This window comes from Cavia porcellus, unplaced genomic scaffold (assembly GCF_034190915.1).
Source record: "Cavia porcellus strain 051 isolate PalLab524CR breed Dunkin Hartley unplaced genomic scaffold, mCavPor4.1 scaffold_11, whole genome shotgun sequence".
Classification (NCBI taxonomy): Eukaryota; Metazoa; Chordata; class Mammalia; order Rodentia; family Caviidae; genus Cavia; species Cavia porcellus.
The window spans coordinates 24,977,400-24,993,504 of NW_026947494.1; the positions used below are offsets into that span (position 1 = coordinate 24,977,400).

Here is a 16,105-nt window from a genome sequence, read left to right on the forward strand (position 1 = left end):
AGTATATTTTTTCCTTTAACTGTATCTTACTTTTCTTACTCTCCTACAATGTCCTCATTTTCATTTTAAAATACCATGTGCTCCTATGAAATATATACCTAAGAGTAAAACTTTACAATTTTGCTTAAAATCTCCACTCCATACACACTAGACATAGAGCAAATAGTAACATAGTAGACTCTCTTGGTTGTAACTGACTTTCAGAGAGAAGTAATTTTATCATCCCTTCTGTTATAAATTTTCCTGCTAGATTTCTCAGTATTGTATAAGATAATAAATATGTTCCAAGACTCAACCAATTATTTCAAACTCTCATAAGTTCTAGATTTTTAACAGTATTAGCAAGTTCCAGGTAATATTATCTGTCTAAAGTTGAAATTTTCCTTTTTTAAAATGGATACAAGTAGAGTAGCAGAAGTACGTGGCTTGTCATATAATTTATTTGGTTGTTGGTCAAATGTAATGCATTTGCAAGCTTTCTCTACCTTACGAACCTTTATTTGGTAAGAAAAGATTCAGCTCATTGTAAGTTGGTATATGGAATAAAATACACAAATACAAAACCCAACAGAGAAGGAAATGGGTAAATATCTATATAAATTTATATGAATCATTTCATTACAACCTGCAAATCACTTTTTACCTTGTAAATTTATATTTTAGTGGTATAATTAGCCTGCCCGATTCATTTATGTCGATTTGTGTTTACCTATGGGAATGACTAAAGGACTACTGGTTGCACCCTGGAATTTGTGGCCTGTCCTCAGGGGTGCAGAAAGCCTTATTTTCGCTCTTCAGCTTATTGTCTTCATCAGAAAGCCAATATTTTCACTATTTAGCCGAGTTCCATCTGAGAATTTTTCCAGGGTTTAGGAAGCACTTACAAAGCCCTTCTTCAGTCTCACAAAGATGGTGCTATTTACTATGAATAAATCAGTAAGATGACTGCACTAGAAATGCAGTTTGAAAAGGGCAGTGTACTTTTAAAAGCATCGGACGTTAACTTTTAACTTCAGAGAGGTATGAAAGTTAAAATTCACATAGTGGCATTATAGTCAGTATCTTTTATTCAAGTTATAAAGAACCTATAACTCACTGAGATTTATAGTAACAGTAAGAACATTTGCTCTTTGGCACATCAAGATATTTTGTTCATATTCTGAAAAATAAATCAATTTATTTTATGATTTTTTCCATGTATTGGAACTGGATTAGAATATCCTTCGATAGAGACAGTTATTATAAGAGAAATAGGAGAGTAGAGGAATGCCATATATTTAAAATGCAATGTTATAAAACATAGATTTCCTTTAATCAATAAAAGAAGAAATAAATATTTTTAGCCAATAATGTATCATTATCTGATGACTCCATAGTCACAAGATATATTCTGTTGTTGAGCTGTTTGAGGGAATAATCTGTTAGAGTGATGATTTTCTTCGGTTTACAGTCTTTAACTGATGACACTTAAAAAAAAGCATTCTTAGAATGTAGGGTTTGTAAATTTACTACTTAATAATCACAATGAAATAACCTAAAATAATAGCTATAGAACAACTTAAAGGCTTTTTAGGTCAAAAGTTATTTTCAGAAGCAACAAAATAGTCATTTTGTGACAGAGTTAAGGTATTAAAAATTAAATGAAAGTCATGATCAGTGGAAAGAGAAACTAAAGGTATCTATTGCTAATGCTCACTATGGTCACCACAATACTATGTTTCTATGCATTAAAGTTTGCAATAATTCCATAAATACTAAGTAAGTAGCAGTTGACTGCAGGCTACTTTACTTCTTACTCAGATCAAAGATTTATTGGAAATTTCTCAGTGTGTTCAGCAGATTTGATTTTAATCACAAAATGATTCTAAGGGTTTTCAATTTTCTGGGTTATTTTTGGTTTGTTTCGAAAAGAGGGAGTAATATAATAAATATAGAGTGGGAGCTGAAAACTCAACATATATTTTTATCATCTTTAAAAATTACTTTTTAAAATTGCTAACACATAACATGTATATTACCATTTTAGATTTAATAGAGATAGGACCAAGTGAGAAGTTTTAAGATTAATGATAAAAAATGAAGCTATAACCTCAACACTTTGATAATTTTACAATAAAATAGAAAAATTATTCAACTGTACTATTAAGAATAATCAAACTAGAGGAACATAGATTATGGGTTGAGAATGGAAAAAGCTAGATTTGTGGTAAGATTTGAATGCTTTTGTCAGGTGCATATATTTCTCTCACTTCTTATGACACTATAGAGATAATTGGATATAATAAGATAAAATGATTAGAGAACACATATTTTCTTATAGTAGCATAATTTGTTTGGAAGATAGGAGAACAACCTGTCTGGAAGAAGATTCATGTGTATTTTAAGTAGAAATATATTCACGGCATTTCCAATTAGCATATCTTTCTTTATCTTAAAGTTGTTCTTCCCTACCACACATAAATTTATCTTTTCCTTATTTATCCACTTATGAGCTATTTTATTAAAAAATTTGGTGCTTTGTCTCTGTAAAATGCTTGCATATTTTTACAAGCATAAATTTCATAATTAGTAGAACAGCATACATTTTCTAAGGCATGATCTTTAGGGATCTAATGTCCCCCAAGAACATATCCTAAAGATCTTATTAAAGCATTCATTCTAGCAAAATAATTGTCTCCCTAGAGTACACATTTGCTGCTAAAATTTAATGATATTATCAATATTGTTACATATATAAGAGAAATCTCTATGATTCAAACTCTTGGGTGGCTACTGGTTAGAAATTAATTAGAAATTTGTTAGCACATTTTTTTCTCCAAGATATAAAAAATAAACGTATATAATGACACAGGTCTTCTAGAAATAAAATTACCATGTTACAGCAAAAAACTCAACATGCCATTTATTCCAGTAATTAGAATATTATATATGATTAGTAAAATACAGATTGAAAACAGCTAGTCCAAGGACATATGTTTAGAAAAATGTTCAGAAATACATGAACTCACGCTGAAATATTATCTTCACAGTAATTACTCAGAGACAAGACATTGCATTTTGTTACAAAATTTTGTTTTATTTTTCATAAAAAAATAAAAAAATAGCAAAGGAAGAACTGGAGATTAAGTTAGCATCTATCTACTTACAATCTCCAGAACTTTGTGCACTGGATACATCTCAGTATCAATGCAAAGGATGATTCTCTGAATCCGTTGGTTATATTCATTCAGGGAGCTTTTGTATGATGTAATCAGATTTTTGTGAAAAGGATCATTTAGAGAGGATAAACATTTACTATTAGAAATGTGGTTTGCTTTGTAATGGGGAAAATTAACACATCTTGTAAAGCAGGAGTTTAACATATTGGCTTTTACGGTAGAGGACTGGAGTTCTAACTACTTAAGTTTGGATTTTTAGATATTTTTTCATGAGCCTAGTTTGTGTGTGTGTGTGCGTGTGTGCAGTTTGTTGTTCATAATAACTGAATTTTTCATGGGGAAGTGGTGCTCACACAAAAGGTATCCTCGGCCTTTTTTCTTCCCCACCTTTCCTTTTCCCAGAGGAATTAGAAATTAATTTGAAATTCACTAGAGCTTCACACTAAGTACAAGGAGGTAAATGACCGTAGACCCATGGAATGCACATGACAGTAGATAGAAATATTTCTCATGGAGACGGCAGTGCAACATTCTGTGTTGGATACAGAAGGAAGAAAGAATAAAATAGTACAAGGCAAAATCTTATACTTGATTACTGTAATGGTTTCCAAAAATTTCATGAAAAACAATTTTCAAACCATAGACAATGTTACATAATAGGAGAACTTACTGAGAATTTCCAGAAAATCAAGATAAAATATTTACAGGTGCGGATCCAATGTATTTGGTGATAGGAATTCCATACAGGTTTGATTAAATGAAGCCAGATTAGGGATAAGAAGACAAATTGAGTAGTCATCAATAATTAAGAGGTAACAAGAATTAGATTACACTTGTGATAAAATTATCTATGAAAGGGAAAGGAAGTAACACCGTAAGTGGAAGACAGTGACTGAAGATAAAATTTTGTGCATGTGGATGAGTGATGCATAGATGGGATCCCTGAAGTTTACTAACTGAAATAATTTGCGTATAAATTTGCATTTAAAGTCATACAAGTAGATAAATACTCCTCCATTTATCTTCATGTAAATAATATCTTCCGTGTTTTTATTGCTCTATGATTTAAAATCTCTTCTCTCAAAACTGAAACTAATTCTTTCACTGTGAACCTGAAATTGTTAACCAGGCTAGTGCAGAAGAATGCTTATGAGAAGAGTTTGAAGCTATATAATAATGTATTTGTCAGCGTCCCATGATAGTTTCTAAAATAGCATGAATATGTTCTTGATATATTTTTAAACCATTTTCCTTTTTGATGGGGAGTTGTATCTTATCACCTCCACCCCAGGTGCTTAATACTTACTTGGTACTAAACCAGTTACATACATGGGTTGGAAAAAGCACCTCTTTTACTATGTAAAAGCAAAAAAATGCAAGGTTAAAACAATATCCACATCAGGCAAACATGGAAGCATTATTTTCCTTTGTATTTGAATTCTATGCTGTCTTATTAAATAACCAATTACTGTCATTTTATGGAAGATAATTACAATTGTAATAGTTCTGAAGAATCACCTAAAAATTATTATTCACTTTCATTTTTCAGAAAAAGGCAGTAATAGAAATACATTTATAATTACATAGAAATATTTTGATGTATGTGATATTTATATTAGTTTTATAATCTGGAATCAACTCAAATAGAATTTATGAATGCATTTTTGTCCAGTTAACTGCAGTCTATTAGTCTGTATCTTTTCGTTGTTCCTTTAGTATTTACAGCTGCTTTCAAATTCTCTCAAGAAAGATCGATATTCTTATCTAAACTTACTAAAAGCAGGATTTGGAACTTTGTCTGGAGTTCAGAAATGTTATCTGCTATATGAAAATTAATTAATTAATGTTGATAAAATTAATGATAGAATTTACTTTCACAAATTTATACTCTATTAAACAATAAGAAAATTCACGGAACTCTGCTGTTTCTGAGAAAACTACTGTCATGTGCTTAAAATCAATTTTAAAAATCAATATTGGCAACTTTGTTGATTTGTTTCTCTCAGAAGCAAGACATTATTCTGTCTCTTCCTTTATTTGTGTTATAGAAATCCTCAGGTTTTTTCTACTACATGGGACTGTCTAGACACTGGTGGGTCTAACACCAGAAATATTTCAAAACATAACACTGCTATGACTTTTATGGTAAATGTCAGAATTTTGAAAAAACGAAAGCCAATTATTTTGTCCATAGTAGCTGGTCTCAAGATACTATCTTTGATATCTTTTAGTACCCGAGAAAAGAAACTCACACTCATATTACAGAGAATAATGGGTTAGAGTAGAGCTCATTCAAACACACAGGAAACATGTACCTAGTACATTAAGGCAGACCTGGATTCAAATAAACTTAGCAGAAATTTGTTTTACTTTCTCATAAAGCTATCAAGTAGCTTTTTGGCTCATACCGTGCCTGGTTGGTTTGAGCATGTCTCCCAAAGTTTCATGTGTTGGATTTAGTCCCTGTGGTGAGCTATTAGAGGGTGAAAACTTCATCCTATTCTGACATTTAAAGGTGAAACCTTTGGAAGGTGATTAGAATTCAGTAAATTCTACTGGGTAGATAGCCTTTTATTAAACACTGGTGTCTTAATATGAAGACAGATAGCAACCGGAAGAGATACACAGACATACTATTCGATTTGTGTCTTGTCATTTGAGACCATGCACTGTCTCTGTACTGTGCCAGCAACAAGGTCACTACAAGGCATGCCCCCTCACATTTCACCTCTGGAACTATGGGCAAAATTAAACCTCTGTTCATTAAAATTCATTAAATTTTCTGATAGTGTTATTGGCAATAGAAAACTGACTAATACACATTCTAACACCAAATGCTTTCTACAGTTACCAGAGTGATCCCTTAGAAACACTGTGGGTGAGGTCTTCTGAGGTCTCTGCTCAAAGATATGTGGGAAGTCACAAAGTCATCACTTCTTCCGTCACCCACGTCAGATGCTACAACCCTTAACTTTGTTCAAATCATTGCAGACAGGTGAGCTTCCAGGGTGGCCTTCAAACATTGCAGAAGAGCTTCTTTACACTGACAGACTTTCCTGTTTTTCATCACAGCCCCCAATCATTTCATAATGAATTAACTAGATTGCTCATCTTAACTGATTTTGTTACATGTGTATTCTAACTACAATGTGTATAGTACAAAGGCAGGCATGTTTGAGTGTCCAGTTTTGTAGCCTATTGCCTACTATAGGACCAATGCATACTGAGAACTCAATAAATTGTTCCCAGGTGCAGTATTAACTAGAAAAAATCAGACAATTTTCTTTGCATAGAAAGTCATCTTGAAAATTAGCTAAAATGGGCCGCCTGAAGCACACTGTGAGACACAGGCTTGTGAGGGTGACTGCTGCTGTGTCACTGCTGGGAACACTGCTGTTACCAATGGAAGATTAATGAGTGGTGTTGGAGAAAATGAACCAGGAAAACCATTAATCCATTATGCACTCACATCCATGCACACACGTTTTCACAAGCATGCACACATATGCATTTCACACACTCATGAGGTTTGTGGATGTTATGCTAATCAGTGAAGTGATTCATTCAGGTACTGGTTGCAGACCCTGAGAAATGCGAGATTACTTAGTGAATAACAACAAAATGGTAATGCTCTGAAAAAGACATCAGGCAAAATATACAAAAAGAAACAGGGTGCTAAACAGTGCCAAACCCCGAAACAGTGACTGCAATTGGAAATCAAAGATGATCAGAAGGATTTCACAATGAACACCTGTCTTCCAGACACACACATACACACCACTGTCAACATCTGTGGCACTTCATGCATTAAGACTTCTCTCCAGAATGCATTTGTTTTGTAGCCCATTATAAAATTCCAGAATGCAATCTCATTTAGCATTTTAGTCAATGATATATGTCTCACTACTCATGAAAATATGTGTACAGTAAGAGAAAGTATGATTGCCGTTATAGAAATGACTGCCTTTATAGTAACTATTTAGACTAGTTAAGCATCCAATCATTTAATCAAAAAGATTAATTTTACTTTCATTTTAGTGTGGAAGATCGATTAATGACATGGAAGGAAGTTTTCATTTGGTTAATTACTGGAATGAGGATCATCCATATCTATCATCAGAAGCAGACAGCTAAAGCTGTTAAGTCATGAAATATAAATGTACTCTCTCTGGAAGTGTAAATCAGCTTACAAGGGATTTGGTAGCTGCTGGACCATACCAACATGGAGTGAAACACATTTGCTAGGCAGAATATGCTAAGACAGTGGCACATTCTCATACGTAGAGCATTTATAAATTCAAATTTTAACGTCTCATTATTTACTACTTCTGAGTATTACTTAAAATGGAAAGAAAATGTTTATCCTATCATTTAATATAAATTTTCTATCAGGCATTATATTCACAATTGTTCTTTCAATGGTATTTGAAACATTTAAAGTCTTTTAGGTTTGCTTTAAGTCAACCAAAAAGGGAAATGTAGTCTGTGGTTATATGTGAAGTACAAATTTTTCACACAGATTCCCTTTAAGCATAATCATTCTTTTTACTTTATGTAAAATCTGAATGCATAATGATAACATAAAGCCTCAAACGATGTTAAACTGAAAAATTTACCACCTAGTGAATTTCAAGATAGTTTTTGTAAATGAAGCCATTTAAAAATCTTTCAGAAAATGTTTGAAAATAAAATCTGACCTTCATAGCAATTTATATACACAATTTGCAAACATATCACATGTGATTTTTTTGAAATAATAGAAATCTCATCTAAGGTCTCTTACATGATAAACATGTACATTACTTCTGAACTACACACTCAGCCCTCACACAAGTTTTAAAATTTTTCAATATACTTTACAAATAACACACAATAATGAAAAATGACTCTAATATTTTTAAAATGTCATGCTGAAATAGTGATTTGTGTAAATCTTTGTTGAAATTTTCCAAAAAGAAATATAAAATAGTAAAGCTTTTTTTGTATAAGTCACTTTGTTGAGCTTTGAAAAATTTGTATTCTCACCTGAAATGCAACCAAAAAAAAAAAATCCTGCTTTCATTTCTTTCTCTTTCTGCAAATTTCTCAAGAAAAAAATTAATTGTTAGTGTCCTCTTGAAATTATATGATGGTTTAAATTGCATATTAATAATTGTCATATCCTGTAATTTAAGAAAACCCCCAAATGTTTTAAAATTTGTCCCAATAATAGCAAAATCAGCTCTAAACTATTGGCAACTTGTGCTTATAAAGAAGTAGAGGTAGTTGAGGGTAAACTGGACTTAAGTGAGGAATAGTGTTTTCAGATACGGGCCTCTCAAACATGACTAGAACTTTTATAAGTCCAGGAAACATAATGAAATATGTCTTGATCTATGTCAATATACAATAGCACTTGGTCCAGAGAATAATGATAAGGCATTTCAAAAAGTGTCATCAAACATGCTAAATCAGAAGCATAATTTATGGCAGGACAAGAGCCAGTAAGTGGAGATTGAAGCTTCATTGTGCAGATCAAAGAGTTCACCCAGGACTTGAAAAGGAGCAGGATGCAAGAAAAATAACAGCAGGACACACAGTGCTGTTCAGAAATCAAGGGGTAAGAATTTTAAATTTGGGGCTCAGAACCTAAATAACTATAAGAATTTGACAAGAAGGTGATAGAAACATAGTTGTAGTTTCATGGCTAAGTCACAAACCTACCTGTGTTGTTTCATTAAATGAAAGTATAAGCATACTGCTTTACACAGTTATGCATGAAGTAAGGGATTACTTTTTAAATTGAAGATATTTATGAAATTAAAAATAGAAATTTATAGTTAAATTCATTTTTAATTCTATAAAATGTCTTTAGCGATAGAAATAATAGTATATTCATAAGATCTTATAATTTGTACTGCCCAAAATTAAATGTAAAGCATTTCTCTCGTGCCAGTGAATACTTTTAAGACATAGTTGAACCCATGCTCTTTAAGTGATAGTTATTTGGGAACTTGCATTAAACTCTGAAGTGCAATGAGAGTTTTTTAAATGTTATTTTTATAATCCTGGCTGCCTAATATCACTGCGTGCAATTGTAAAATTCCTTTCCCTAGTTTACGCAATAAGTACTATTGTAAAGTTTCATATTTTTAGTCAATATTTATTGAGAAAGAAAAACTAATCAACATTTTTAGGTATTTCACAAGCTTTTTTGAAATTTGGATTTCAGCTCTATCCTTCAAAAAGTTTATTTGAGATTATCTATGCATTTACCAAATTAATGTACAATATATATTTTTACTCCAAATATTGTACAATTTAGACTCTGAAGAATATCAAGAAGTTTCTATTATCATAGAACTTAAATCCTCGAGAAGAAAAGTAAAGTTCTAAAATGTTAAATGTAGGCCAAAGACTTTTTAAGAAGGCAGAGCTAAGGGTGAAGAGTGATTCATAATATAGTTTGTTGTATAATTATTTAACAGACTGGAATTCTAAACTGAGACCATATAACATTTATTTCTGAATACTAACAAGAAAATAAAAGTTTTATTATGTGATTATCAAGTCATAACAACACCAATAGAGATTAAGTCATATCAGAGGAATAACAATGGTATTTATATTGGCAACAATTCCAAAGGAAGCCCACTCCTTGTTGGTGAACTAACTTGGGATTAGTTCCTTGAAGGACATTGTCATAGAATCTTAGGAAACAAATGAATGTTATCATAGAATCTTAGGAACAGGGGCTGGGGGTTTAGTTCAGCGGCATAAGCACCTGCCTTGAAAGCAGGCAGTCGTGAGTTCGATCCCCGGTACCGGTAAAAAGGAAAAAGACCAAAAAAAAAAAAAAAAAAAAAAAAAAAAAAAAAAAAAAAAAAAAAAGAATCTTAGGAACATTGTCATGGATAATTTAGGAAAATCCCCAAACATTATAATGGAATCTTAGGAAAAGCGCCACATATTGTTTGAAGTTCTTGTTACAAAAACAATTTTGGGGCACCGTGGAACAGATGGAACAATGTATTGTTTCTAGTTTTGCTAGAAAATTGTACTCATATCACTGCACCTTCTTTGGAGATGGTTCACAGGTTTCACCAAAGGGAGAATGTGTATCATTAGAAAAGCAGAGTTTAAAATTTCTCTGATTAGGAAATTTTTTAGACTGATTATTTTGTCTTCTTGAATAAGCTATGTCTGCTTAGCAAAATGAAGCAAAATTGAACTTCTATTTGAATTTTAATGTTGACCCATAGTTTTGTTCCTTCAGAGAATCAAAACCTATCAGAATATTTCACCATTTGTAGAAAGTCATCCAGTCGGGGCTGGGGATTTAGCTCAGCTGCGTAAGTGCCTGCCTTGCAAGCAGGTAGTCGTGAGTTCAATCCCCGGTAACGATAAAAAGGAAAAAGACAAAAAAAAAAAAAAAAAAAAAAGAAAAAGAAAGTCATCCAGTCTTCAACAATAAATACAAAATTCCTAGCAAAGCATCCCTATCTAAAGAGCTAAAGGGGCTTCCTTCCTTAGTCATGGAGTAGGAGATAATGGGAGAGATATGTGAATTTTGCTTAGAAAGGCACTGGAATATATGCTACCTAGAAATCATTCAAGAACAGGACGTTTGAGATTATCAGAATGGGTCCTGTTGACGTCCTCTGGGATGTGATTGCAGAGTGAGCCTATGATGAATTCACAGTTGAGTGTGCCGCTCCAAGAAACGGCCTGGCTCAAAGACACAGGTCAAGGGCAGTGTGACCTGGAAGGGTGTGTTTTGTGCTGGCTCCTCACTTTTTGCTCTGTTTCCTGGCTGGCATGGATTGCACAGCCTTCCTCTTTCTTTCCCCTGGTCTGTTCATCGTGCTGCTTTTCTCTGGGTTCAGCTGGCCCTTCAGCTGTAACCCTTTGAAATTGTGACACGAAATTACCTACTCTATCTTTAAATTGTGATTGCTTCCTGCAATTTCACTGCAATTGAAAAGGTGAATTGTACAGGTGAAATTTAGAGGTAAAAAAATTTGTTAGAAAAAATATTTTGTTTCTTATTCTTATTTTGGCAAGATATCAGTAAATCAATAAACCCCGAAAAATGTTAAGGATGATATTGTGGTTAACTTCAGTGATGAAGTATTATTAAATAACATTTATAAAATGAATGCAATTTTATATATTTGTACAGAATATGTAATACAAAAATAGACAATCGCTATTATTGGGAAGCATAGACCAATTGCAATCTCCTCCCTCTTTAAATGTAAAATTATATCACTAACGTGTGTAGTGAATGACTGTGTACCATAATAGTTAAGATACTGGATTCTGGAATTGAACTCCTGAGCATTAAATTCTGTTCATTCAATTACTGAATATATGGTTTTGATCAAGATTGATAAAGCATAACAAAGATTTCAAATTTGAAAATTAGAATTGTAATAATGGTTATTTTCAGGCTTTTGAAAAATTTTAAATAGGTAGATATGTAGGTAGAGAAAAAGAGATAAAGGAGGAGGTTAATTCTTGGTAAGAATTCAGGTAATTTTGAATTTTATTTTCCTAGACATCACAAAAATATGAAATAAAATAGTAGAGTTTCATGATTAAGCTTGAGGAAATATTATAGTTTTGATCTACAATGTCTCCCAAATTTCGTCTTTATTACAAGGTGATTGGATCATGGGGATACTATGCTCGACAGCTGACTCATCCACTAACAGATGCAGTTACTAAATGTGCTGTTAGGAAGTGGGTCGTGACTGGAGCTGAGTCACCAGGGCATGACCTCAAGGGCATTTTCTTTTCTCTGGATGCTCCCAGCCCCTGTTTCCTGGCCTCCGTGATGTGAGCAGCTTTGTTTCCCTAGAACCTTTCCCCCTGCCTTTTCTACACGCAGCCAGATGCTCATGAAATGAACCTACTGAAGTTTTGAGGCAAAATAAAACCTTATTGCTTCAAATTGTGTTTTGGACATTTTGTCTCAGGGATGGGAAAATGACTAAGACATAAGATAATGAAACATCTAAAGTTTTGTTAGACACAAATGAAAGGGAGACACTACAGGAAAATTTAAATGTTAACTATGTATGAAGGGACCCACTATGGTTGTATTCATTAACTCCAAATATCAACAGTCTCAAAGTTAGGTTATCAAAGAGAAATCATTTTTTCCTTCTTCAGAACTGGAGAAACTATAGTGAAATAATGACTTTGGCCTTAAATTTTTATGGAAATGCAGCAAAGAAATATGTGAATTAAGGAAATACAGTTCTTTTGGTTTTGGTCTAAGCAGTTAACGTGAATAGAGAGAACCCATCGCCAAATGCAAGAAGAACGATGAATTTAAAATAATTTGGAGACATTTTTTAATCTAGGCTTTTGTTAGGTTGAATTTTGAGTGATCATTAATTCCAAAGTGAAATGTTAGATTGTGCATTAACAGAATGGTATCATAGCAGAGATATTTTCTATGATAAGAATGTATATAATTATGATAAAAATACAAGACATAGGCCTAAATAAAAATTATTGTTGAGGATATATCAATCATTTGAATTGAAGGAGCAGGTTCAGGTAAAGAGTAAGATATGACAATAATCACTAAAGCAAAATAACCAGTCCTTCCTTAAATGCAATGAGACTCTGATCCATAATGTAGAAATAGAATGATAAAGGTATGATATTTACTGCAATTTGGATTACAAATACAATATTTCTCATACTTTATTGTAATCTGTTACATTTTGAAAATACATATATACCTATAAATTTATAATTTATGATCCCCTCAAGATAATAGATTTTTCAATTAGGAATGGATTTACTCTATATTTATTGAGAAAATTAGTATATCTCAAAAATAAGAATACATTGATTAATCATAAATTCATTTCTTATGCAGCTAATAATTTAATTTAGTTTCATTTGCCTAGTTTGCAAGATAATTGTCTTTTACCTTTAATCTACTGAATGAGGTTTTATTTAAAAAGAAGATATTTTAATGTTTGAATCTAAAGGTATTTTAGAAAACAGTTGTCTTGTCAAATAGTAAGAAAAGATGAGAATGATTCATTTAGTCAGTAAAAAAGTGACAATGAAGTATGAAAAGTTTTATTTTTATGCTAGAACTAATTCAAGGAGTAACTATGGAAAAGTTGAAACCCCATGAGCTTGTAAAGCACACTGCTGTAATTATCTCTGCTTTCTCCTTTCACAGAAATGAAATCACTTTAAATACAGCTATTTAACAATGGGATAAAGACAGTCCTCACCACTAATATGCTCTATCCCAAGAAGTCAGTCATTTTAATGACTGCAAAACAAAGTCTAATGAAATGAATGACATGCGTAGTGTGAAAATAAATTTCACTTTGCCTTCCTTTTAGGAAAATGTCTTTATGCTTTATTCTAAATCATAATAATCTAAAATAAAATAAAAGGAGACTGTACAATGGCAACCAACATTGTTAGTAAATCCTAGATTTTTGATCTCACAAAAAATGATTTCTGCTTGTTGTAGAAGTAAACTATTTGTTTTGATATAATGTAATAAAATACAAAATTTGTTTCTAAAGTTTTGCTTATACTCTTTCAAAATTAACGTTTGTAACTGAAACAGCTTACAAATAAAATTTCCAGTAAACTTTCTTGCAAAATTGTTTTATTTGGCAGTGTTCTTAGCACAATAGAAAATCATTCCTTCAAGTAAAACAAAATAATGACTTAGAAGAGAATGATACTTTCAGATTAAATTATTTATTTTACTGTACCATTTATTGAACAATAATGTGTAAACTTTAAATTTTAAGAGTTAGTTTTATATCATGACATTATATGCAAAATCACATAATTACCATACATATCAAGATTTACTTTACCCCAAAACAAAGGTTTTTATCTGAAAATACAAAGTTTTTATGACCAAGAAGTTTTATCTTATGCTGTAATTTTGCTGTCCACTCTTACAACCAAATCCAGCCCCAAGCCACAAGTGATGTTCTTTGTTTGCATTTTACAGTGTCATATAAATTCAGTTACAATAAAAACCTCGGTTTATAAGCATAATTCCTTCCTTCCAATATGCTTGTAATCCAAAACACTTATGCGTTGAAGAGAATTTCCCCATAAGCAGTAATGAAATCTTAGAGGATTTGTTCAAAAACCCACTTATAAAAATGATTACAATAGTGTAATAGAATACAAAATAATAAAGATAACACAAATATAAAGAAAATTAAACAACTAGTATTTATCTTTGAAATCCTTTGTAGCTTGTGTGAGAGGAAGGTTATTGTGCAAAAAACTTTCCCATCACTAATAAAATCATTACTTCTACTGAGCCTATGAAATATTTTCTTTCAATCTAACTTTTTAACAAGGAGCCTGTCCAATGACACTTGCTGAAGCCTCCTTTCAACAAGTTTCATGGACGTGTAATGTTGCATTGTCCCTTCATAGATTCATTGCTCATACTGATACAGCCACATTGAGTTGGTGATTTTCTACAAAATTTTCACTGTTTGCCGCACTTTATGTATCTCCTTAACCTCATTTGAAGTAAGGGACCCCTCCATGCTTTTCTCCTCTTCTGAAAATCAGATCTCTTCCATACTTTCTTGCTATTGGGAATGATTATCCAAAATCAGTCAGAGACACAGAGACATAGAAAAATGACTGACTCAGTTGTGGACGTGTGACCAATGAAGAGATTAAACTAATTGTACCCATTTTGAGACATGAACCTTATTTCTATAGTGCAGTTTTCACTAAAACATAATGAACATTTTAAAAATAATAATGATAATAGAGCCTGATAAACTTTTGGAAATAGTTCTGCTTAATGGTTTCTCTTATTAATATGCATGACATTGACATAAATTCTTAATAAATTATTAAACTGAGTTTTAAAATTTTTATATTAATGTCAACCATTTTATTAATATATATTGAAGTATATTTTCTATGGAAAATATTTTTCAATTTTAAGCTGTATTTATTCTTTCGGTGCATTTTCCATGCTTTTTTTCTTATCTTTTATATTGCAGACTAATAACTAATCAAAGACAGAAACATTTTATTAAAATACCAGAAAAACATTTTCCTTGAAGTTGTTAAGCTGTTCATGCAAAAATGTTCAGCAGATTTACATCAGTATTTCCTTGTTTTCATCTCCTTAATATCTTTCTCTTAATGAAAAAGATTTTGACCTCCATTTCAGTGCTTCAGAAAGAAATACATTTTCAGAAAAATTGTAGCATTTTTTATGTTTTAAGACTTAATGTGTCAAAGTATTATAAGGGCCAGAAGACAAGAGATTCTGATACCTGTCATACTGGACCAAAATAATTAGGATAAACCGACATTCAGGGAGCTAATTGCATTATATCAAAGTCACACCTTAGTTATGTATTAAAGCGATCTGATACTAACTTCAAATAATTTATTTTTGTAAACGTTTTGGTGACTTCCATACATATAAAAAATGTGTTTATTCTTTTTATATTTTAGAATTGTTACATTCAGAAGTCATATTTTAGTACATAAGATGACAAATTTTCTCTCATGTTCCTAAAATACATAGGCAACAAAAAAGGTAACTATTACCTCTCAAAAAACAAAACAAAACAATACTTACCACAAAATTTACTGGACAGAAGCGACAAATAAAACTTACCTGTAATTTAAATATGAAATAGAAAAAAGTAATATCTTAGTATTGTCTTCAATAGATATTGGATAAAATTTTGTTGAACAATTTTTTGTATTCTTCCCTCATTAAATCAGAGCTGGAACACATAGTTATACCTTAGGTATTATAAAGTTAAGATTCAGTTTAAAGTTAATTGTAAATATATACAAGTGATATTCACCTAAAAATTAACTATCAGAAATATATTCCCATAGGAAAGAGCTCTTCATAATCAAACAGTTGGACAATTTGATTTATGTTTTGCTGATATGGCTGTCTAATA

At 31.7% G+C, this 16,105-nt stretch overlaps 1 long non-coding RNA gene across 6 annotated transcripts in view; it reads right to left on the reverse strand.

The window, feature by feature from the left end:
• Positions 1-16,105, reverse strand: part of LOC134478062 (uncharacterized) — a 70,216-nt gene that overhangs the window by 49,050 nt on the left and 5,061 nt on the right. Inside the window, exon 3 of one of the 6 annotated variants that reach the window (XR_010050417.1) lies at positions 15,769-15,807. The exons of the other annotated variants lie outside the window; for them this stretch is intronic. This is a non-coding gene — a long non-coding RNA (uncharacterized LOC134478062). The remainder of the gene's footprint in view (positions 1-15,768; positions 15,808-16,105) is intronic. 6 annotated transcript variants of the gene reach the window in all.